The following is a 22,159-nucleotide window of genomic DNA, read 5'->3' as shown; positions in this document are numbered from 1 at the left end:
CCCTTCTCTCTCTAAAAATCAATAAAAACATATTTTAAAAAAACACAAATAATTTTTAATCTAGTGTTGAAGATAAGTTAAAATAGTTGAAATAATCTTTAGTTATTGCAAATTTAGGTGGCATAATTTTTATATATTGGACCTTTTTTGTTTTTAAATAGACTTGCTAGACTTTCAGAGGCATACTGCCAGCATCTTTGGGCATCTGTATAATTAAAAATAATACATAAAAGCTATTAATTGCCTGAATAGATATGTTAGATATTTAAATTTATGACAACCTGTCTTATACCTTTGGGAGTCTAATATCAAATTTATAAAATTATATATTTTTTCTAATGTGGCAGCTCACATTTTCTGGAGAACAAAGACATAAGACATCTCATCTAACTTCCATGCCTGTAACTATAGTTAAATCTACAAATTAATGTAGAATTTTGTGTAGCACTAACCTGGTACAACTTCCCTCAAACTTGTCTCCTCACTACTTAAAAGTCCACTATTAGAGATTTGATTCTTTATATCTAATAAACAACAACAACAAAATAATGTATTTATAGAGGAAGTGACATTCATTTCAACAATAAAAGGTCCAAAGACAAAAATTATTTCACTTTTATTTATCTTATTTTATATTATGGAAGGTAGAACAGATATTTAAAAGAAATAAAATATTGTAATATCTATATATATATCTATATATATATCTATATATAGATATATAGATATATACACACTAGAGGCACGGTGCCTGAAATTTGTGCATGGTGGGGGTGTCCCTCAGCCCAGCCTGCACTTCTCCAATCTGGAACCCCTCGAGGGATGTCTGACCGTTTACGCCAGACCCCACCTTGATCGGGCCTAAACAGGCAGTTGGACATCCCTCTCACAATCCAAGACTGCTGGCTCACAACTGCTCGCCTGCCTGCCAGCCTGATCACCCCCTAACCCAGGGGTGGGCAAACTTTTTGACTGGAGGGCCTCAATGGGTTCTTAAACTGGACCGAAGGGCTGGAACAAAAGCATGGATGGAGTGTTTGAGTGAACTAATATAAATTCAAAGTAAAAAGTGGAGGGGAGAGCAAGAGAACCCTCCGCTCTTTCGGCTCCACAGGCCGGATAGAACAGCTGAACGGGCCGGATCCAGCCCGCGGGCCGTAGTTTGCTCATGGCTGCCCTAACCACTCCCTTGCCAGCCTGATCAACATCTAACTGCTCCCGGCCGGCCCGGTTACCACTAACTGCCCTCCCCTGCCAGCCTGGTCACCCCTAACTGTACTCCCTTGTAGGCCTGGTTGCCCCTAACTGACCTCCCCTGCTGGCCCGGTAACCCATAACTGCCCTCCTTTGCCAGCCTGGTCATCCCTAACTGCCCTCCCCTGCAGGCCTGGTTGCCCCTAACTGTTCTCTCCTGCAGGCCTCATCACCCCCAACTGCCCTCCCCTGCTGGCCTGATTGCCCACAACTGTCCTCCCCTGCTGGCCTGATTGCCCACAACTGTCCTTCCCTGCTGGCCATCTTGTGGTGGCCATCTGTGTCTACATGGGGGCAGCCATCTTTGACCACATGGGGGTGGCCAACTTTTATCACATGGGGGCAGCCATCTTGTGTTAGAGTGACCGTCAATTTGAATATTACCCTTTTATTAAATAGGATATATATATATATATATATATATATATATATATATATATATACATACATACAGAGGTCCAGTGCACAAAATTTGTTCACAGGAGGGGGTCCCTCAGCCCAGCCTGCACCCTCTTGCAATCCAGGACCCCTTGAGGGATGTCCAACTGCCAGTTTAGGCCTGATCCCTGGAAGTCGGACATCCCTTTTCCAATCCTGGACCACTGGCTCCTAACTGCTTGCCTGCCTGCCTACCTGATTTCCCCTAACCCCTCTGCCTGCCTGCCTGATTGCCCCTAACTACTCTGCCTGCCTGATTCCCCTAACTGTTCACCTGCTCGTCTGATCGCCTCTGCTTCAGCCCCAGCACCCAGGACCCAGGCTTCCCTCCCTCTGGCCGGCTGCAGGCACCCAGGACTGCCACCACAGGCAGCTTCCCTGCCTCCAGGGCAGCAATCCCCAGGCTGGGCCCCAGCTTTATCTATCCAGAAGGACGTCAGATGTCCGGAAGATGTCAGGTCCATCTGGTCTAATTAGCATATTACCCTTTTATTAGTACAGATTAGATATGGGGATTTGAAGAGGAAAAACAACAGCAGACTGAAATAAGAGTTATCAACTTATAACTGAAACCAGGGGTCAGCTGTTTACCACCATGAAACTCAAACTCATGAGAAAGGAGCTTGTGAGAAACAAAAGAGGTTTACTCAAGTGTTGACCACCTGAGAAGATGGGGAACTTTTGTCCAAAACCCATCTTAACATCTCAGTGCAGGCAGAGGTTTTTATAAGGAGGGAGCGAGCAAGCAGAACAAAGAGATCAAGGGGATGGAGTTGAAAAGTTCTTTAAGTGGAAACCAGTAGAGTCCATTCCAATAAGGATCTCAAAACTGGTCAAGTTATGGTCTGGTGTGTATCACCCGTGTCTTGGTCTACTGGTTTTATGTCATCTTGTTTCTTTGGTTGAAGGTTAGCAAATCTCCCAGAAATGGAACGACTGAAGGTCAGTCTGCCTCTTCTGAAGTTAATTCCTAGTATTCTGATACAAAGATGCTAGTTATCTACAAGCTACACATAGAGTCAGCATTTATAGAAACAATGTTAAAATAGTGGTGTGGTGGGTTATAATTCCCAACTGTTAAAAAATGGGTGATGTCTTACCCCTAGCAGTTTTTGCTCAGTGGTTAGAGTATTGGCCCTCAGACTGAAGGGTCACAGGTTTCGGGTTTGATTACAGTCAAGAGCATGTACCTAGGTTGCAGGCTCCATCGATCCCCAGCCCAGTTGCTGGGGGGGGGGGGGGGCAACAAATCAATGTGTCTCTCTCACATAGATGCTTCTCTCTCTCTGCCTCGCTCCTCCCTTCCACTCTCTCTAATATCCTCAGGTAAGGATTAATAACAACAACAAAAAAGGTGATGTCTTACAATTTAAGATATATTTGCCAGGGAAGATCTCACTGAAAAAAGGTGATATTCAGCAAATAATTAAAAGACATGGTCAAATGAGATATTTGAATATCCAGAAGAATAAATTTCCAGATAAAAGAGCACACACACAAAAAAATCCTTTTGACACCAGTAAGGTCTGACAAGGGAAGTTAGAATAGTAACCAGGTGCTTCCTGATCAAGATGGCAGAGTATATACAGCATGGGCTCGTCTCACACCCATGTGTGGTAGATAAAAGTTGGGAGGGATATCTTTAGCTGCAGAGTTCCCCCCCTGAGAAGTTAGGTGTCCCAGCCTCACACCAAGCACCCCCAACCCAGTGCCAGGAAGGAAAGCCCCCATAACATCTGGCTATGAAAACCAGCAGAGATTAGCTTCATTACTTTTACAGGCTTTTTCTGGTCATTACTACAAGCTTTTTCTTCTGGATAATCATTTTGTGTCATTTTATCAATAAACAAGTAATTTCAAGAACATTTTGAATGATTAGAGTGAATAGTCTATTTAAAGAGATTTTTTTTTTTTTTGAATCACAGGAGAATGTTATTTGGAGAGAATGAGAAAATACAATGAAAATAAAATGAAGGTGAGTTTATATTCCCCCAAATAGTGGAAATGTATCAGAGTAAAACTAGGAAAAAACTACCAAAAGAAAAGTTCTTCTGAGAAACTTTAAGGAAAAAAAATTAGAATATTTTCAATATTCTAGAATTTATTAATTTCTCTTATATGATTTTAAATGTTTGGCCAGTATAGAAAATAACTTTTCTAGATTTTCATCCCACTATACAAAGGACCATAAAAAGTGGATTAATTAGAGTGAATTAATTAGAAGGAAAGAAATTAACTGATTATAAATTAATTAGTAAGAATAACTCTATATAACTCATACTGATGTTATGCCATTTCTATAGTTAAAGCATCAAAATTACACTTTTGCTGGTTTCTGCTTATTTAAATCTAATTCCCTTTGTTCTCTTCCATTTTACATGTAAAAATCGTGCCTGAAATGAGTTTGTAATAGTTTCTCAACTCACCTTGAAATATATTTACAATTTCCTTTTGCTTTTATAAAAAGTGAAAATCAAACTAGAAGTACATACAGTGTGTGATTAATTTATATATTTTTCATTACTTGAGAAGGTGGACTATTTTCTCTCATATGTTTAGCTGTTTTGGCTTTGAACTTTTGCACTTCAATCAAAGTGTAATTTTGAAAGAAGACTGTGTCTTAAGTTTTATTGAAGATTCAGCTATGTTTTCTTTTTCACTAACTGCACCAGAACTAAATATCCTAGCATAGAAAACTTGGTGCTTGCCAACTTCTGAAGTACACACTGTCCATAGACATAATTGCCAATCAATCCTATAGAGATCTGTAAATTTATTTAGAAAGCTTGCAAATGAGATTCATCTAATAATAAATACCCTTATATAATAAGCCAAAGAAAACACTGGAAATAATTATGCCTCTATTAGTCACCTCAGCATCCACTATAGTGATAGAAAACAAAGAAAAATGTTTTATGACAGATGGAAACATTTCTGACTGAATGATAGCTGTGCCCTCAAGAGGGAATAGATGTTTGCAACATACACATAATTATTCAATTATCTGTGTGTGTGTGAGTGTGCACACACACACACAATATTGAGTAGTTTATATCATAATATACTGTACTTTAAAGTTTTAAATGATGTTTGCAAGCCTCTGTGTGGTACACACTTACAAAGCCAGCAAACTCATGTCATAAATATTGCTGTGATTTCTAATAACCAGCTACGTGTTGGGTAAATACATTTAGATTTAGAAATATCAGATTATTAGGCTATTTGCTATATATCTAATGTGAAAGGCTTGAGGGACTCTATAAATACTCTAAACTCATACTTGCCATGGAAAAATTGTACTCATCTCTGAATTATTACTTGGCCTCTGAAAATCATTATCATCATTTGGCTCCCTTGGAGAGATAATTTACCTCATATGGACATGCACTTTCCTCCCAAGAGGGAGTAGTTTTACTAGCCTGTGCCTCATAGGATCAGAAATACCTTTAATTGTTTCTTTAGTGCTGATAGTCCTTTTAACTGGTGAGAGGACTAATCATCTTATGCAAATACCAAGCCAATGAAAAAATGTGATGTTTGTATTCAAAGAAATTAGGTTGCAAGTTCAGTTTCTACTTTTTACTCATAAATTGTAATAAGAAACCCTGAAACATCATCTCTGATAGTATTTATTGGACCTCTAGTTACTAGAATATACTTGGAATATTTTTGAACATTTTTATACCTATACTAATAAAAGCCCAGGTGGCGCTCATGCCCTTGAGTGACACCCTCACATCATCACAAGATGGCTGCCACAAGATGGCCATTACAAGATGGCCATCACAAGATGGATGCCACAAGATGGCCGGCAGGGGAGGGCAGTTGTGGGTGATCAGGCCAGCAGGAGAGGGCGTTGAGGGCGATCGGGCTGGCAGAGGAGCAGTTAGGCATCAATCAGGCCGGCAGGGGAACGGTTAGGGGGCAATCAGGCTGGCAAGCAGAAGTGGTTAGGGGTGATCAGGCAGGCAGGCAGGTGAGCAGTTAGGAGCCAGTAGTCCTGGAATGTGAGAGGGATGTCCCAGATTGGAGAGGGTGCAGGCTGGGCTGAGGGACAACCTCCCAGTACAGGAATTCCATGCACTGGGCTTCTAGTATACATATATTACACAATGATATATTACATATATATTAGAAAAGTAATAAAGCTTAATATCTTAATTTCTTAATATCTTAATTTCTGCAAATAGACTCCAAATACATATAATTTAAAATAATATTTTAAAGGATAATGTTATTTTCTTTAGGAACATAATAGATAACAAAAATGAAATGATCAACCATATTTATCTCTTGACTACATATTCTACTTTCTTTTTCTTTTCCTGGGCTTGTAGGTAGGTAGCTCTGCAAGGCTGCTAGATTATGGATTACACACACCTCATCAATCATTCCCAATACAGAGGCATAGACACACACTCACATCTACATGCCATACACTTGCAGATTCTGAGGTTTCATTTTATTTTATTTTATTTTTATTATTTTATTTTATTATTTATTTTATTTTATTTTATTATTTTATTTTATTTTATTTTATTTTATTTTATTTTATTTTATTTTATTTTATTTTATTTTATTTTATTTTATTTTATTTTTTATTTTATTTTATTTTATTTTATTTTATTTTATTTTATTTTATTTTATTTTATTTTATTTTATTTTATTTTATTTTATTTTATTTTGTCAGTCTTCCCAAAGGTCTGGTTCTTATTTCTACATGAAATGTACTCTCTAAATCACTCTGGACCTCTACCTTGTGCAGTTTTATGCATCCTAAATGACGACAGCAGGGCCTGGCTATCCCTTAAGAACAATGTTCTTATTTCAGGATGCTGACGCCAAGCAACAGGAGTCCTGAAGCTGCATCTGACTCGAGCTTGTCAAGCTTCTCAAGCTGTTATTTTCCTTGCCTCCTCACTGTCCTGGGGACTGCCTGATTGTCCTCTTGAAGCTTTCACCATTGATTCTTGTTTCCTTACTGTGACGCTCTTCCTGGGAGGGAGAGGGGCTTGCACAGACGGTTCTAATGAGGGTAATGTGCAGAGCTCTTACAAAGATGTCTGTGAAGCAGGGAGGAAGCATCAGGGATGCCTGAATGATTTGTTTAATCTGCCTTTTCTATTAGTCTACTTGCTGCATGCCCCATTCCCTTGAGAGGTATGCAGTGACATGTTGGTGTTTGGGTTGTCAGATTGGCATTTTATAGAGCCCTGGTTTCAGGGTGGGGGGAAGGATTCCACCTTTTCCCTGAGACATCAAGACAGAAGGAAGAAAATAGAAAATATTTTAAAATGTTACAAATAGCCCAATAAGTTGATAATTCTAAACTTAAATGTATTTACCCATATGTTTACATATATATGTATGTTATGATGCTTCTCGATTAGCAAAGTGACACTAGTACACAGGGGACTTATTTATTCTGGATAGCCCAGTCTACATTCCATGGATTCTGTATTAACTAGAATCATCTTATTGTTTTGCCTCTGAATTTTGTGAAAAGAATACTACATTACAGGAAGAAAGAGAGAAAGTGAGAGAGAGCTACTAAGAATGAAAAAGAAAGCAGCAGTTCCTTAAATGAAAACAAAATTCCTTTAACACAAGTTACATACTACCGAAAATATACTGCTGCAATTGAGATGCAGATTAAAGTCCTGTTTTATTTATTTTAAAGCTTTTCAGACAAGCCATCAGTCAGCAATGACAGAGAACATGAAAATGTATAAGAATAAATTGGGCTTTAATTTTTCTTGACTAAGTATAGACATTTATCATAACTAATGCACTTAGTATAGTACTCTTTTATTCCCCTTCTATTTGGTAATCTCATCTATTTTGTTATGTATCTTAAACCTAATTAGAAAGCAAATGGTAATGGCAATATTTCTTTTGAGCAGTATTGGTGAAACCTATTGCAATTAAAGCTATGGCAAAAGTTTATGCAAAAACAGTGCCATGTTTTTGCTAAATAGTGTGTGAAGTCCTCCTACTTGTGATACCCAATTAATGATGTCACGCTTGCAACAGCAGCATCTGTGCACACTCAACACTCTAATGGGCCGCTCCTACAGGACTAATGCATTTTAATTGATGGTATTTAGCGTGGCTTCTGGTTCCTCTCTCACAAGAGAAGCTGTGCCCTTCTGCTCTCCTGTCCCCAAATGTGCTGGCTCTCTGCTGGGGAACTCACAGTACAGATGGTCAACAAAAGGTGAAGATTTCCAGGACTGGAGCTATCAGTCTCCTTTTCAGCCAAGATAAAATCTGAATTACTTATCAGCTTTTTCTGCCCCTGCACTCATTCTTACTCTTAGCCCAAGCTGTTTACGTTTGGATTTAATGTTAATCTTTCTCTGTCAAATGGCTTTATCAGTCTCTTTTGATTTAAAACACACCTTCTTAACTAGCAAAGCAGGGCTGAACCATTTTAGCTCCTCACCACCAGCAGGTCATTTCAAATACAAAATGTTTTTCCCTTGGGGGAATCACTCAAGCCTGGTTAAATATTGCCTTTGCTATGATCTAAAATGGGAAGAAAAATACTTGAACACAATAGAACTAAATGCCAGATCGTGTGCTTCACATGAATCTGAATAGTGCATCCTCTATAGAATTGTTATCAATGTCATTGTGTTTAGGTCTTCACAAATAGCACATTTGGACTTCAGAGTTTTCTGAACAATGTATCCTTAGTTCTACTTTGATAAGAAGTCAGCTATATTTTGTTTGTTTGTTCTTTTTGTTCATTAGATTCCACATATAAGTGAAATCATACGGTATTTGTCTTTCCTTGACTGGCTTATTTCACTTAACATAATACTCTCCAGGTCCAAACATGCCATTGCAAAAGCTAAGATTTTTTTTCTTTCTTTTATATGACAAGTAGTATTCCATTGTGTAAATGTACCACCGTTTTTTATCCACTCATCTACTGATGGACACTTGGGTTGCTTCCAATTCTTAGTTATTGTAAATAATGATGCAGTGAAAATAGGTGTGCATATATTCTTTTGAAACAGTGCTTCAGGTTTCTTCAAATATATTCCCAGAAGTAGAATTGCTGGGTCATAAGGCAGTTCCATTTTATTTTTTTATTTTTTGATGAAACTTCATAATGTTTGCCACAGTGGCTGCAACTATCTGCATTCCTAACACAATAGTTCAGGAAGGTTTCCTTTTCTCCCCATCCTTGCCAACTCTCATTGTTTGTTGATTTATTGATGGTAGCCATTCTGACAGATGTGAGGTGCTAACACATTGTGATTTTAATTTGCACCTTCCTGATGATTAGTGACATTGAACATTTTTTCATATGTCTATTGGCCATCTGTATGTCCTCTTTGGAGAAGTATCTATTCAGGTACTTTGCCCATTTTTTAAATTATATTATTTAGTTTGTTTTGTTTTTGTGTTGAGTTGTACAAGTTCTTTACAAATTTTGGATATTAACCCATTATCAAAGGGTAAAAGGGTGGGGGAAGTAAAAGAGGGTAGAGGAGATAAATGGTGACTGAAGGAGACTGGACTTTAGGTGATGAACACACAGTATAATATACAGATAATGCATTAAAGAATTGTATACCTGAACCTACATAATTGAGTAACCAATGTCACTCCAATAAATTTAATAAAAATAAAAGAAAAAACTGAGGTATATAGGAAAGAATACATGAAATGATATACCTTTTCACTGAATTTATCTTACAATGCTTATATGATTTTTGTTACTAAAGAAACTTTTAAAATCATGTGCAACAGTTCAACACATAGGCTGTGGTTTTAAAGAAAGATACTACCAGTGTATAACTCCCAGCTTTATAGTGTTCAAAACTTCTGAGACTGGTGTCCTGAGGGATAGAAAAGGGTCAATGTTGGTTTAGAAGGGAGCAGAAAATTGACTACCCTCTGCAGGCCAATTAAGAAGAGTCTGCATCTTTAGTTTTAAAGACAACCAAGAGTCATTCTGTGTGGCCACCCAGAGGGAAGTGTCACAAAGTTCTAATGAGATGCTGTTAATTTTGAGTGATATTCATTTAGTGCAGTCTTCTTTCGGCATTAAGGGGAAAAAGAGACATGAAATTTCACTGTCTTAAATCATGATCCTAGTATTGGTTTCTAGGCAACCACAATAACAGAATGTAAAAAAAAAAAAAAAAACCTGAGGCTTTGGAAAGTTTTTTTTCTGAATAAAATACATATTTTTGCCTGTCAATCAGTTCTTTCCCCATTTCATATTCTATAATGGTATATTTCTAAATATGAGTCTTAAATTAAAAAAAAATCTCAAAATAAATGCCATGTGTTGCTACTTATTTTATTCTCTAAGACACCCTCTCTTAAATCAACTTAATGAGATTAAGATGCTAAAACTCAGCTGATATTAAGAATTAGATATTCTTACAGATATATGTAAAACTATATTTTCTTCGTGGTAGAGATTAAAAAACAATAAAACTAATGTTGCGAGACTAAACCAAGGAATAAAAGTAAAGCAATTAAATAGCTACTTTGTCATAAATGCATTGTAATGTTGAAAGGTATCACAATGGTACACAAATAGTATGCCAGATAACAGCACCTGTCTGACTGCTATAAGAGAATACCATAAAGTGAATAGCTTAAACAACAGACATGTATTACCCACAGTTCTGGGGCTTGGAAGTCCAAGATCACCTTGCTAGTTGCTTCAGTTTCCAGTGAGATACTTGGCTTGCTGTGTCTACACAATGTGAAATCAAAGAACGAGCTCTCTGGTATCTTCTTATAAGGGCACTAAGGCCTACCATGAACTCTGCCAAGTAGAGTTGTCTTCATGCCCTCATCTAAACATAATTACTCCAAAGGCCCCACCTGCAAACACCCTTATAAGGGTAATTCTGAAGTTTTTACTTTGAGTATTCTAATTTCTGAATCAGAAAATATTAGATATTAAATGCCCAAGACAAATTATGCTATTCTTCTAACTAGTGCCTGGCATTAATAGTTATAAAGTAAAGGTTTTTCAATAGATGAATGAATAAACTTCTCTATTTCATGAGAAAGGACAATTCACTGCCAGACATGATTTGACACTTTAGGACCTAAAGTTTAGGTCAACGTTAGGGACACAGATATAAAAATAAGCCCTACTTGGCAGAGTTCATGCAGGGGGGCAATAGGCACAGGGAAATATGTTATAATATACATACAATATATTTTTAATTTCCTTATTGATTATGGTATTACATATGTGACCTTATTCCCCCCTTACCCCCCCCCAACTCCCCCAATACATGCCCTTACACCCCTGTTGTCTGTGTCTATTGATTAGGCTTATATGCATGCATATAAGTTCTTTGGTTGATCTTTCCCCCTTACCCCCACCCTCCCCTACCTTCCCTGAGGTTTGACGTTCTGATCGATGTTTCTCTGTCTCTGGATCTGTTTTTGTTCATCAGTTTATGTTGTTCATTATATTCCATAAATGAGTGAGATCATGTGATATTTATCTTTCTCTGTCTGGCTTATTTCACTTAGCATAATGCTCTCCATCTCCATCCATGTTGTTGCAAAGGGTAAGAACTCCTTCTTTTTTACCACAGCGTAGTATTCCATTGCATAGATGTACCACAGTTTTTTAATCCACTCATCTGCTGATGGGCATTTAGGCTGTTTACAAATCTTAGCTATGGTGAATTGGGCTGCTATGAACATAGGGGTGCATATATCCTTTCTGATTCTTATTTTTAGTTTCTTGGGATAATGGTAGTATGTATGATATTATGAAAATGAAAGTCATCAACTGGGCCAACCTGGGGAAAACCAAGGTAATTGGGTCAAGTAAGGTTTTCAGTAAGATGCCAAAACTCAGCCTCAATTTCAGGATCTTATCCAGTAACAAAATTAATTCTGTTAAAAAGCAATGGTGAACCATGTGAAACATGTTGCACATCAAACTCTGATTGTAATTCTATTCCAACAATGTGAAAATAGAGGATATTTTCTCAAATTTTTTGAAGAATAAAGGAATATTCTAAGCCAAATATAGCAACATCTCTCTTTTCTAACTGTTATAATAGAAATACATGTATCTACTTGTAGAAAAGGAGTGAAAAGAACGTAAGTATTTCATAAAACAAATTATTTTCCCAGCTTTCTGAAACATACCCTTAATTTGAAGTCTTAAACTTCTGAATTGTTATTTGCTGTTTTTGATACTTGAAATGTCTTTCACTTCCTTTGTGCAAGATATAATTTTGTAGTTTTTGTTTGGGTTTTTTTAAACAAAATTTATTGGGTTTTTTTAGAGAGAGATGAAGGGAGATGGAGAGAGAGAGAGAAACATCAATGTGTGAATGGAACATTGATCAGCTGCCTCCTGCACAGGGGATCAAGCCAGCAACCCTTCAGTGCATGGAAAGATGCCCAACCAACTGAGCTACACTGGCCAGGGCAAATATACTTTTTTTTTTTTCATTGTAATCTTAGTTATTATAGGACACTGCTTTGATCTTCTCCAGTTGGTTGTGATCTGACTACCATTTCATAAAATCTATGTAGAGGTATAGAAAATTCAATGACTATATGTTCTGATTATTACTATTGCATTATTATTTTCTCAAATTGATTTTGATTATATGAGAGTCCCTTTGCAAACAATTTTCTTGTTGTCAATACATGTTTTTCACAAACATTTAAGAGTTAAGCTTGGTTAATGTTTCATATGATAGCACCTATAATTTTAGAAGAAAGCAAGTGAGAAACCAATAAATTATTTTAGCAATGAAAGAGCTCTTATTTCAGAGATGATATCCTATTGCTAAGACTAATTTGTAAACTCAAGGTTTGGCTCAGAATTACTGATACTAAAATTTTGCACACAACTTAATAAAAGCAAATGGTGGGTGGTGGGCAATGAGTTCTGATCCAAGCAACTAGCTATGATATTGAAAATATATTTAAAAAAGAAAGAGAAGAAAAGGAGGTGACAGTTGAGGCATATATCTTGTCTTCTGAGAATGGAGGAAAATAACTTTGTAGTAGTATTTGAAAGGTCATGTGGTCACTATATATGTAACTTCTACCAAGGAATCTCCTGGAAAATAGGGTTTGCTCTTTTCTACACATTAACTAAATAAACTGCAAATTTTCTCAGCAATCATTTAAATCATTGTTAGTAGTTTGTAATTATAATAAAGGGCCATTATCAAGGTTACCTATCAAAAATTGAAACATCAGTATTAGTTACCCAATAATTAATTATTATCTTTTCCCCACCCCAGGAAGAATAAGGTTAATACATAAATAGAATAAATATTATTTTTAAATGTGTACACAAGAAAAATTATATTTACAGAAAGGTTGTAAAAACCAGTATAATAATCATCAGTAATCCCATCATCTATACTGAATGGTTGTCTCTGGAATTTAGACGTCATTCAATAAATCTTGAAGAGGAAATATAAAGTGTTTTTTGTTTGTTTGTTTTTTCTTAAATGACAGCATCATCAGCCAAACAACACAGTGGGAGGTGGGAGAAATATGACAAAAAGTATCAAAAACAGAGGAGATAAGTTATGAAGCTAATGCTACTAAAATGCAGAAATCAATTGGATTATTAGCACTGAAGTTTAGTGAGCTCTGTAGGGTGTAAAGCCATCTATTTCTCTGAATAAGTAGTAGGAACAAGAAGGATAGGTTAACACTGTTTTGAGCTGTAAACAAAGGAAGTTGACATATTTTGTGTGTTAATTATTCCAATTATCTAGTTTTTTTCTTTCCATCAAGATCCATGTTTCCTTATCTCTCCTCTAAAAAGTGAACTAACAAACTCGCCATTGATCTTATGTATTCCTCTCTCACTTTCTTCTTTTCATAATTAAATTTCATTATGTGCTCATAATATTTTTGCCACTTCTTCACTCTCCCACAATATTTTGTAATAATTCCACTGAATTATTTCAGTCTTTCACTGATTGATGGACAACTATGCAATATTGATACTGTTGATTTTTCAAATATCATAGAAAGCAATTTTTTCTTGGTTATTTGGGAAATGCCCACTCCTGAATTTCCTTCTAACAATCTGACTCCTTCCATCTTTCACTTGCCTTTATAGGCATCAATTTCTTAATCCACCTCATAAATGTTAATGTAACTTATGGTTCTTATTTAGTAAGCCTACTTATCTTACTTTAGAAAGTACAAAACTTTACATTTGGTCCAGCCCTGAAGACTTCTATATCTACTCCACTGGACTTAGATTTTAAGTGTTATAGCAACTCTGCATCATTTTATTTTATTTATTTATTTTTTTTTTAAAATATATTTTATTGATATTTTTACAGAGAGGAAGGGAGAGGGATAGAAAGCTAGAAACATCGATGAGAGAGAAACATCGATCAGCTGCCTCCTGCACACCCCCCACTGGGGATGTGCCCGCAGCCAAGGTACATGCCCTTGACCGGAATTGAACCCGGGACCCTTCAGTCCGCAGGCAGACGCTCTATCCACTGAGCCAAACCGGTTTCGGCAACTCTGCATCATTTTAAAAACTTTATTCTTATATTTCAGAAATTATAAAGTGTGGAGCTCAACAAATTCTCTTCACAAAAAGCAACAGTAAAACTGGACAAATTGTAAAAAACAACCATTTCAGGATACTGAAAATTTACTAAAAGCATGTAACAAATTGAGAAGTATTTATTCAAGAAAATCATTAAATCTTAGGTAAGAACACTGGAAATCTGTGGTATTTTAGCCTGAGGATGCTTTTCTTCTGTCCACCACCATGCCTCCCACCCCAGGGGAAGAAAAGAGTACCATATCTATTCTGGGGTGAGCTGACTTGATTTGAAATGGGGGAAAGAAAAAACAACTTTCTTCCAAGAGTGATAACATAAACAAGAGTGATCTCAATGGCAAAGGAATGAGACAAGCCAATGCAACTAGCCTTAATCAGGTACACATGTGCAGTAGATATTGCAAAAGATGAGTCCTATTCTCATATATCTGGCTGATAATTACCTATTGAAAACTGGATATTTAGATATTTAAGAGACTGAAAATAGCAATTAGCCTCCAGGAAGAAGCAATCTCCTCACCCTGTGGAAAAAAAACTCTTGCCCCACCTGTGGACAATTGCCTGAGGGCAATTCAAGACAGAATCCTATCAATCTGTAGGCAGAGGCTCTCTCTGGAGGCTTTGAGTCTTTGATGTAATTAATCAGAAACAGTTTTTGACACTGTCCTGTACTAGAGATTGAGAGGCATAGCAGATCTACCTAATATACACTAAGTGGCCAGATTATTATGATCTGTGAATGCTTAATAATCTGGCCACTCAGTGTATATCCTATATAATAAAAGGCTAATATGCAAATTGTTCCCTTGACCAGGAATTTGACCAGGAGGCAGGCCTGCCAAGTGCCCATGTTCCCTCCCCCTGGCCAGGCTGGCTGGACCCCACCCATGCACAAATTCATGCACCAGGTCTGTAATATAAATAAATATAAATATATACACACACACACACACACACACACACACACTGAGTGGACAGATTATTATGCATTCAGAGATCATAATAATCTGGTCTCTCAGTGTAGAGTCACAAACCCAAACAGGCAGCAAAAAATGAGGAGACAAAGAAACAACCCCCAAATGAAAGAACAAGAAAATTTTCTAGAAGAAGAGATAAATGAAATGGAGGTAAGAAATTTATCTGATATAGACTTCAGAATAATGATGGTAAAAATGCTCAAGAGCATGAGAAAAGATATAGTAACTATGAAAACAAAATAAAGAATGACATAGCACAAATAATGAACACATTGGAAGGAATACACAGCAGATTAGGGGAAGCTGAGGATCAAATCAATGAATTAGAAGACAGGATTAAAAAATCACTCAATCTGAGAATCAAAAAAGAAAAAAAAAAAGCATTAAAAAACAGGAGGACAGCTTAAGGGAGCTGTGGGACAATGTGAAACATAACAATATTCTAATAGAAGGTGCACCAGAAGAGGCAGAAATGGGGAAAGGGATAGAGAATTTGTTTGAAGAAAAAATGGCAGAAAACTTCCCTAACATGGTAAAGGAAAAAGTCACACAAGTTCAGGAAGCAAAGAGAACCCCAAGCAGGAACCCAAGCAGGCTCATGCCCAGACACATCCTAATTAAAATGCCAAAAATTAAAGACAAAGAGAGAATCTTAAAAGCAGCAAGAGAAAAGAAAACTGCTACTACAAAGGAGCTCCTGAAATAAGGCTGGCACCTGATTTCTCTTTAGAAACTCTATAGGCCAGAAGGGAATGGCATGAAGTACTCAAGGCAATGGAAAGCAAGGATCTGAAACCAAGATTACTATATCCAGCAAGGCTATCATTCAAAATAGATGGTGAAATAAAGAGCTTCCAAGACAAAAAAAAAAAAAAAGACTAAAGGAGTACATCACCACCAAGTCAGCATTACAAGAAATGCTAAAGGGACTGCTGTAATGAGAATAAAAAAGAGAAAGAGAAACCTGGGCATACAGAATTCAAAAGGCAATAAGTAAGTTCTTATCAATAATAACCTTAAATGTAAATGGATTAAATGCTACAATCAAAATACATAGGAATGCTGAATGGTTATAAAAACATGTCCCAAATATATGCAGTTTACAAGAGACCCACTTCAGAACAACAGACACACACAAAATGAGAATGAAGGATGGAAAAACTTTTCCATGCAAATGAAAAAAAAAAAAAAAAAAAAAAGCTGGTGTAGCAATACTGATATCTGACAAAATAGATTTCAAAATGAAGGCCATCATAAGAGACAACAAAGATTACTACACAATGCTAAAGGGATTGATACAACAGAGGATTATAACCATGAAAAACATTTATGTGCCCAATAAAAGAGCAATTAAATATATAAAAAGCTTCTAGAGGACTTTAAGGGAGAGATTGACAACAATATAGTCATAGTAGGGGACTTTTCATTGGATAGACCTTCCAGACAAAAACTTAACAAGGAAACAGAGACTCTAAGGACACACTGGATCAGATGAATTTAATTGACATTAATAGAACAGTTTACCCCCAGGCTGCAGAATATACATTCTTCTCAAGTGCATATGAATCATTTACAAATGTAGACCACATGATAGGACACAAAACAAGTCTCTACAAGTTCAAGAGGACTGAAATCATATCAAGCATCTTCTCAGATCACAGTGGAATGAAATTAGAAATTAACAACAGTAAAAACACCCCAAAACATTCAAACACATCAAGGCTAAATATCATGTAATTAAACAATGAATGGGTTATCAATGAGATCAAGAAAGAAATAAAAAATTTCCTGGAAACCAATGAAAATGAACACACAACAACCCCATATCTCTGGGACACAGCAAAAGCAGTCGGGAGAGGGAAGTTAATAGCCATATAGGACTACCTCAAAAAACAAGAACAATCAATAAAAAACCACTTAACCCTACAACTTTACAACTTAAAGAACTAGAAAGAGAACAACAAGAAAAGCCCATAGGAAGTAGAAGGAAGAAAATAATAAAGATTAGAACAGAAATAAATGATACAGAGACTAGGAAAACAATAGGAAAAATCAATGAAACAAAAAGCTGGTTCTTTGAAAGGATAAACAAGTTAGCCAGACTCATCAAGAAACAGAGAGAAGACCTAAATAAATAAACCCAGAAATGAAAACAGTAAGTAACTACTGACAACATAGAAATACAAAGGACTGTAAGAAAATACTATGGAAAACTATATGCCAACAAGCTGGACAATGTGGATGAAATGGAAATATTCCTAGAAAAATAAAATCTCCAAAACTTTATCTTGAAGAATTAGAAAAGCTGAATAGGCCAATAACAACTGATGAAAAAGAAGCAGTAATCAAAACACTTCCAGCAAACAAAAGCTCAGTCTGGATGTTTTCACAGGGTGGTTTTTACCACACAGTCAAAGGAGAACTAACACCTATACTCCTCAAACTACTCCGAAAATTCCAAGAGGAAGAAAAACTTCCAAGATCTTTTTATGAGGGCAGCATTACCCTAATTCCAAAACTAAAGAAGCTACAAAGAAAGAGAATTAATGGCCTATATCCCTAATAACATAGATGCTAAAATCCTCAACAAAATATTAGCAAATCACATCCAACAATACATTAAAAAGATCATACACCATGACCAAGTGGGATTTAGTCCAGGGATGAAAGGCTGGTACAATATTTGCAATCAATAAATGAGATACAGCACATAAACAAATTGAAAGAGAAAAGCCACATGACCTTATCAATAGACACAGAAAAAGCATTTGACAACAATCAACACCCATTTTTGATAAAAACTCTCATCAAAGTGGGAATAGAGGCAGCATATCTCAACATGATAAAGGCCATACATGAAAAACCTACAGTGAACATCATACTCAATGGGCAAAAGCTAAAACTATTTCCCTTGAGATCAGGAACAAGACAGGTATGTCTGCTTTCACCACTTTTATTCACTACTAAAGGCCCGGTGCATGAAACTTCATGCGCTGGACAGGGGCGTCCCTCAGCCTGGCCTGACCCCTCTCACAGTCTGGGAGCCTTCAGGGGCTGGAGGCTACCCAGCAATCAGGGGAAGGCAACGCCCCCATCACATTTTTGCTTCTGCCACTGCCGGCAGCACACTCCTCGACCGGCCCTGGTTACCTGAGCCTCAGGCAGCCCTGGGTGGCTGGGCAGCTGCCATCCAAAGCTTGCCTGCACCTCGGGCCAGCCCTGGGCAGCCAGGCAGCTGCCATCAGCAGCTTACCTGTGCCTTGGGCCAGCCCTGGGCAGCTGGGTGGCTGAGGGACTGGGCGACTCCAGAGGTAGACACGGGGAGCAGCCAGACATGCCTGGGGGCCGGCCTGGCCATACCATGTGCCTGCCGCCCTGGTAGGGCTGAGGGGACTGAGTACCACCATCTTCTGGCTGTGGGCGCCACCATCTTTGAGGGTATGGCAGTCAATTAGCATATTCCCTCTTTATTAGATAGGATAGTATTGGAAATCCTAACCACATCAATCAGACAAGAAGAGGAAAAAAGGCATGCAAATTGGAAAGGAGAAAGTAAAACTATCATTATTCACAGATGACATGATACTATATATAGAAAACCCTAAGACTCCACCAAAAACTATGAGATTTAGTAAATGTATTAGGCAATGTAGCAGGATACAAAATCAACACCCAAAATTTGATGGCTTTTTTATACATCAATAATGAATTCTCAAAAAGAGAAATTAAACAAACATTCCCACTTACTATTACAACAAAAAAGTCAATATACTTAATAATAAACTTAACCAAGGAGGCAAAAGACCTGTACTCAGAAAACTACAGGACTTTTAAAAAAGAGATAGAGGAAGACATAAAAAAACGGAAGAATATACCTTGTTCATGGATTGATAGAAACAACATCATTAAAATGTCCATACTACCAAGGCAATCTATAGATTCAATGCAATCCGTGTTAAAATACCAACATCATATTTCACAGTTCTAGAAGAAATATTCCAAAAATTTATATGGATTTAAGAAATATCCCAAATAGTTGCAGCAATCTTGAGAAAAAAAAAACAAAGTTGAAGGAATCAGAATACCAGATTTCAAGTTATACTACCTAGCCACTATAATAAAAACAGCCTGATACTGGCACAAGGACAGGCATATAGATCAATGGAATAGAACAGAGACCCAAGAAATTGAACCAAGCCATTATGCTCAATTAATATTTTACAAAGGAAGGCAAGAGCATACAATGGAGATAAGACAGTCTTTTCAATAAATGGTGCTGGGAAAATTGGACAGATACATGCAAAAAATTGAAACTAGGGGGAAACCAAGATGGCGGCATAGGTAAGCACCTAAACTGCTGCCTCGCACAACAATTTCAAAACTACAACTAAAAGACAGAACGGACACCATCCAGAAACACAGGAAAGCTGGCTGAGTGAAAATTCTACAACTAGAAAGAAAGAGAAAAGCTCACAGAGAATTGGAGGTACGGCAAAGGGTCTTTGTGCGCACAGAGAGGAAGGGCGGCTGAGAGCCTGGCTGACTTTCTCTGGCGGAAGGGGGAAGGAAGCCCCCGACTGCACTGAACCCCAGTTCTGACTGCACTGAACCCCAGTTCCGGGCAAGCCCCTGGGGACCCACGCTCTTGTGGGGGGAGTCTGGACTCTCGGGCGGAGACTCGGGAGCTGGGGAAGGCAGAAGTCTGAAGGCGCGCTTGTGCCAGTGCGCACAAAGGCTGCGGAGGTTGCCACAGGCTTTCCCTAGTGGAAGGGAGTCAGAGGCTCCTGACTGCACTGAGCCCCAGTTCTGACTGCAGTGAACCCCAGTTCCAGGCGAGCCCCTGGGGACCCACGCTCTTGTGGGGGGAGTCTGGACTCTCCGGCGAAGACTCGGAAGCCGGGGAAGTCAGAGGTCTGAAGGCGCGCACGTGCGCGCAAGGGCAAGGCTGACTGGAAGCCAAGACTGAGACTCCACCCCATCCAAGCTGAGCACAAAGGCTATTGCAATTTGGCAAGTCTAATCCTATAAGGCTGTCTCCAGCACCGAACTTCTCCCAGCATAGACACAGCTGATCCTTACAGCCAACTGGCCTGGAGGTCAATTCTTCCCAGTGATACCAACAACAATCAAGACTTAATTACAACAAGGCTGTACACACAGTCCACAAAGGGGTGCACCAAGAGTGTCCACCTCAGGTTAACTGGGGAGGCAGACCCACTGGGCCATATTGGAAATCTAGCACACAAATCTACCTTACCAACTCAGGGAAGCAGTGAAAATGCGGCATCAAAGAATCAGATCACAAATGAAAGAAATGGAGGAAAACAAACGACTGGATATAGAATTCAAAACCACGGTTATAAGGCTTTTCAAGAATACCCTAGAAAAGGCCGATAAATATAACGAGACCCTCGAAGATATGAAAAAGGACCAACTAGAAATTAAACATACACTGACTGAAATAAAAAATATTATACAGAGACCCAAAAACAGACTAGAGGAACACAAAAATCAAGTCAAAGAATTGAAATACAAAGAAGCAAAAAACACTCAACCGAAAAAGAAAAAAAAAAAAATCCAAAAAGTTGAAGATAGTGTAAGAAGACTCTGGGACAACTTCAGGCGTACCAACATCAGAATTATGGGGGTTCCAGAAGAAGAGAGAGAGCAAGATACTGAAAACCTATTTGAAGAAATAATGACCAAAAACTCCCCCCACCTGGTGAAAGAAATAGACTTACAAGTCCAAACAAAAGGAATCCAAAGAGGACCACACCAAGACACATCATAATTAAAATGCCAAAAGCAAAAGACAAAGAGAGAATATTAAAAGCAGCAAGAGAAAAACAGTTAGTTACCTAAAAGGGAGCACCCATACGACTGTCAGCTGATTTCTCAACAGAAACTATGCAGGCCAAACGGGAGTGGCAAGAAATTTTCAATGTGATGAATAGCAAGAACCTACAACCAAGATTACTCTACCCAGCAAAGCTATCATTCAGAATTGAAGGGCAGATAAAGAGCTTCACAGATAAGAAAAAGCTAAAGGAGTTCATCACCACCAAACCAGTATTATATGAAATGCTGAAAGGTATTCTTAAAGAAGAGGAAGAAGAAAAAAGTAAAGAGAAAAATTATGAACAACAAATACATATTTATCAACAAGTGAACCTAAAAATCAAGTGAATTAAAAACCTGAGGAACAGAATAATCTGGTGAATATAATAGAATCAGGGGCATAGAAAGGGAGTGGACTGATAATTCTCAGGGGGAAAGCGGTATGGAGGGTTCATGAAGAGACTGGACAAAAATCATACACCTATGGATGAGGACAGTGGTGGGGAGGTAAGGGCAGAAGGTGGGGTGGGAACTGGTTGGAGGGGAGCTATGGGGGGAAAAAGAAGAAACAATTGTAATAATCTGAATAAAGATTTATTAAAATGTTTCTCAATGTTTCTCTCTCATTTATGTTTCAAACTCTCTATCCCTCTCCCTTCCTCTCTGCAAAAAATCAATAAAATATATATTAAAAAAAAAGGTGTGGTATATTTCTACCATGGACTACCATGCAGCAGTAATAAAGAATATCTTATCCTTTGAGATAACATGGAGGAACCTGGAGAGTATCATGCTAAGTGAAGTAAGTCAGTCATAGAAAGACACATATCACATGATAGCACTCATATGTGGAATCTAAGTAACTAAATAATCTGATGAGCAGTGTGGATCCAAAGACAGGGAAGCATGGAACATAGTGTGGAATCTGGGAGGGAAGGAAGGGATAGGAGGTAATCAACCAAAGACCTTGTATGCTTATATGCATAACCCATGGACACAGACAATAGAATAGTGAAGGCTTGGGCCGGGTATGGGTGTGAGCTGGCAGGAGTCAATAGGGAAAAAAGGGGGCATATGTAATACT

The sequence above is a fragment of the Plecotus auritus genome (genome assembly GCF_963455305.1).
Source record: "Plecotus auritus genome assembly, chromosome: 3".
Taxonomy (NCBI): Eukaryota; Metazoa; Chordata; class Mammalia; order Chiroptera; family Vespertilionidae; genus Plecotus; species Plecotus auritus.
Note: the sequence above shows the minus strand (reverse complement) of the source record.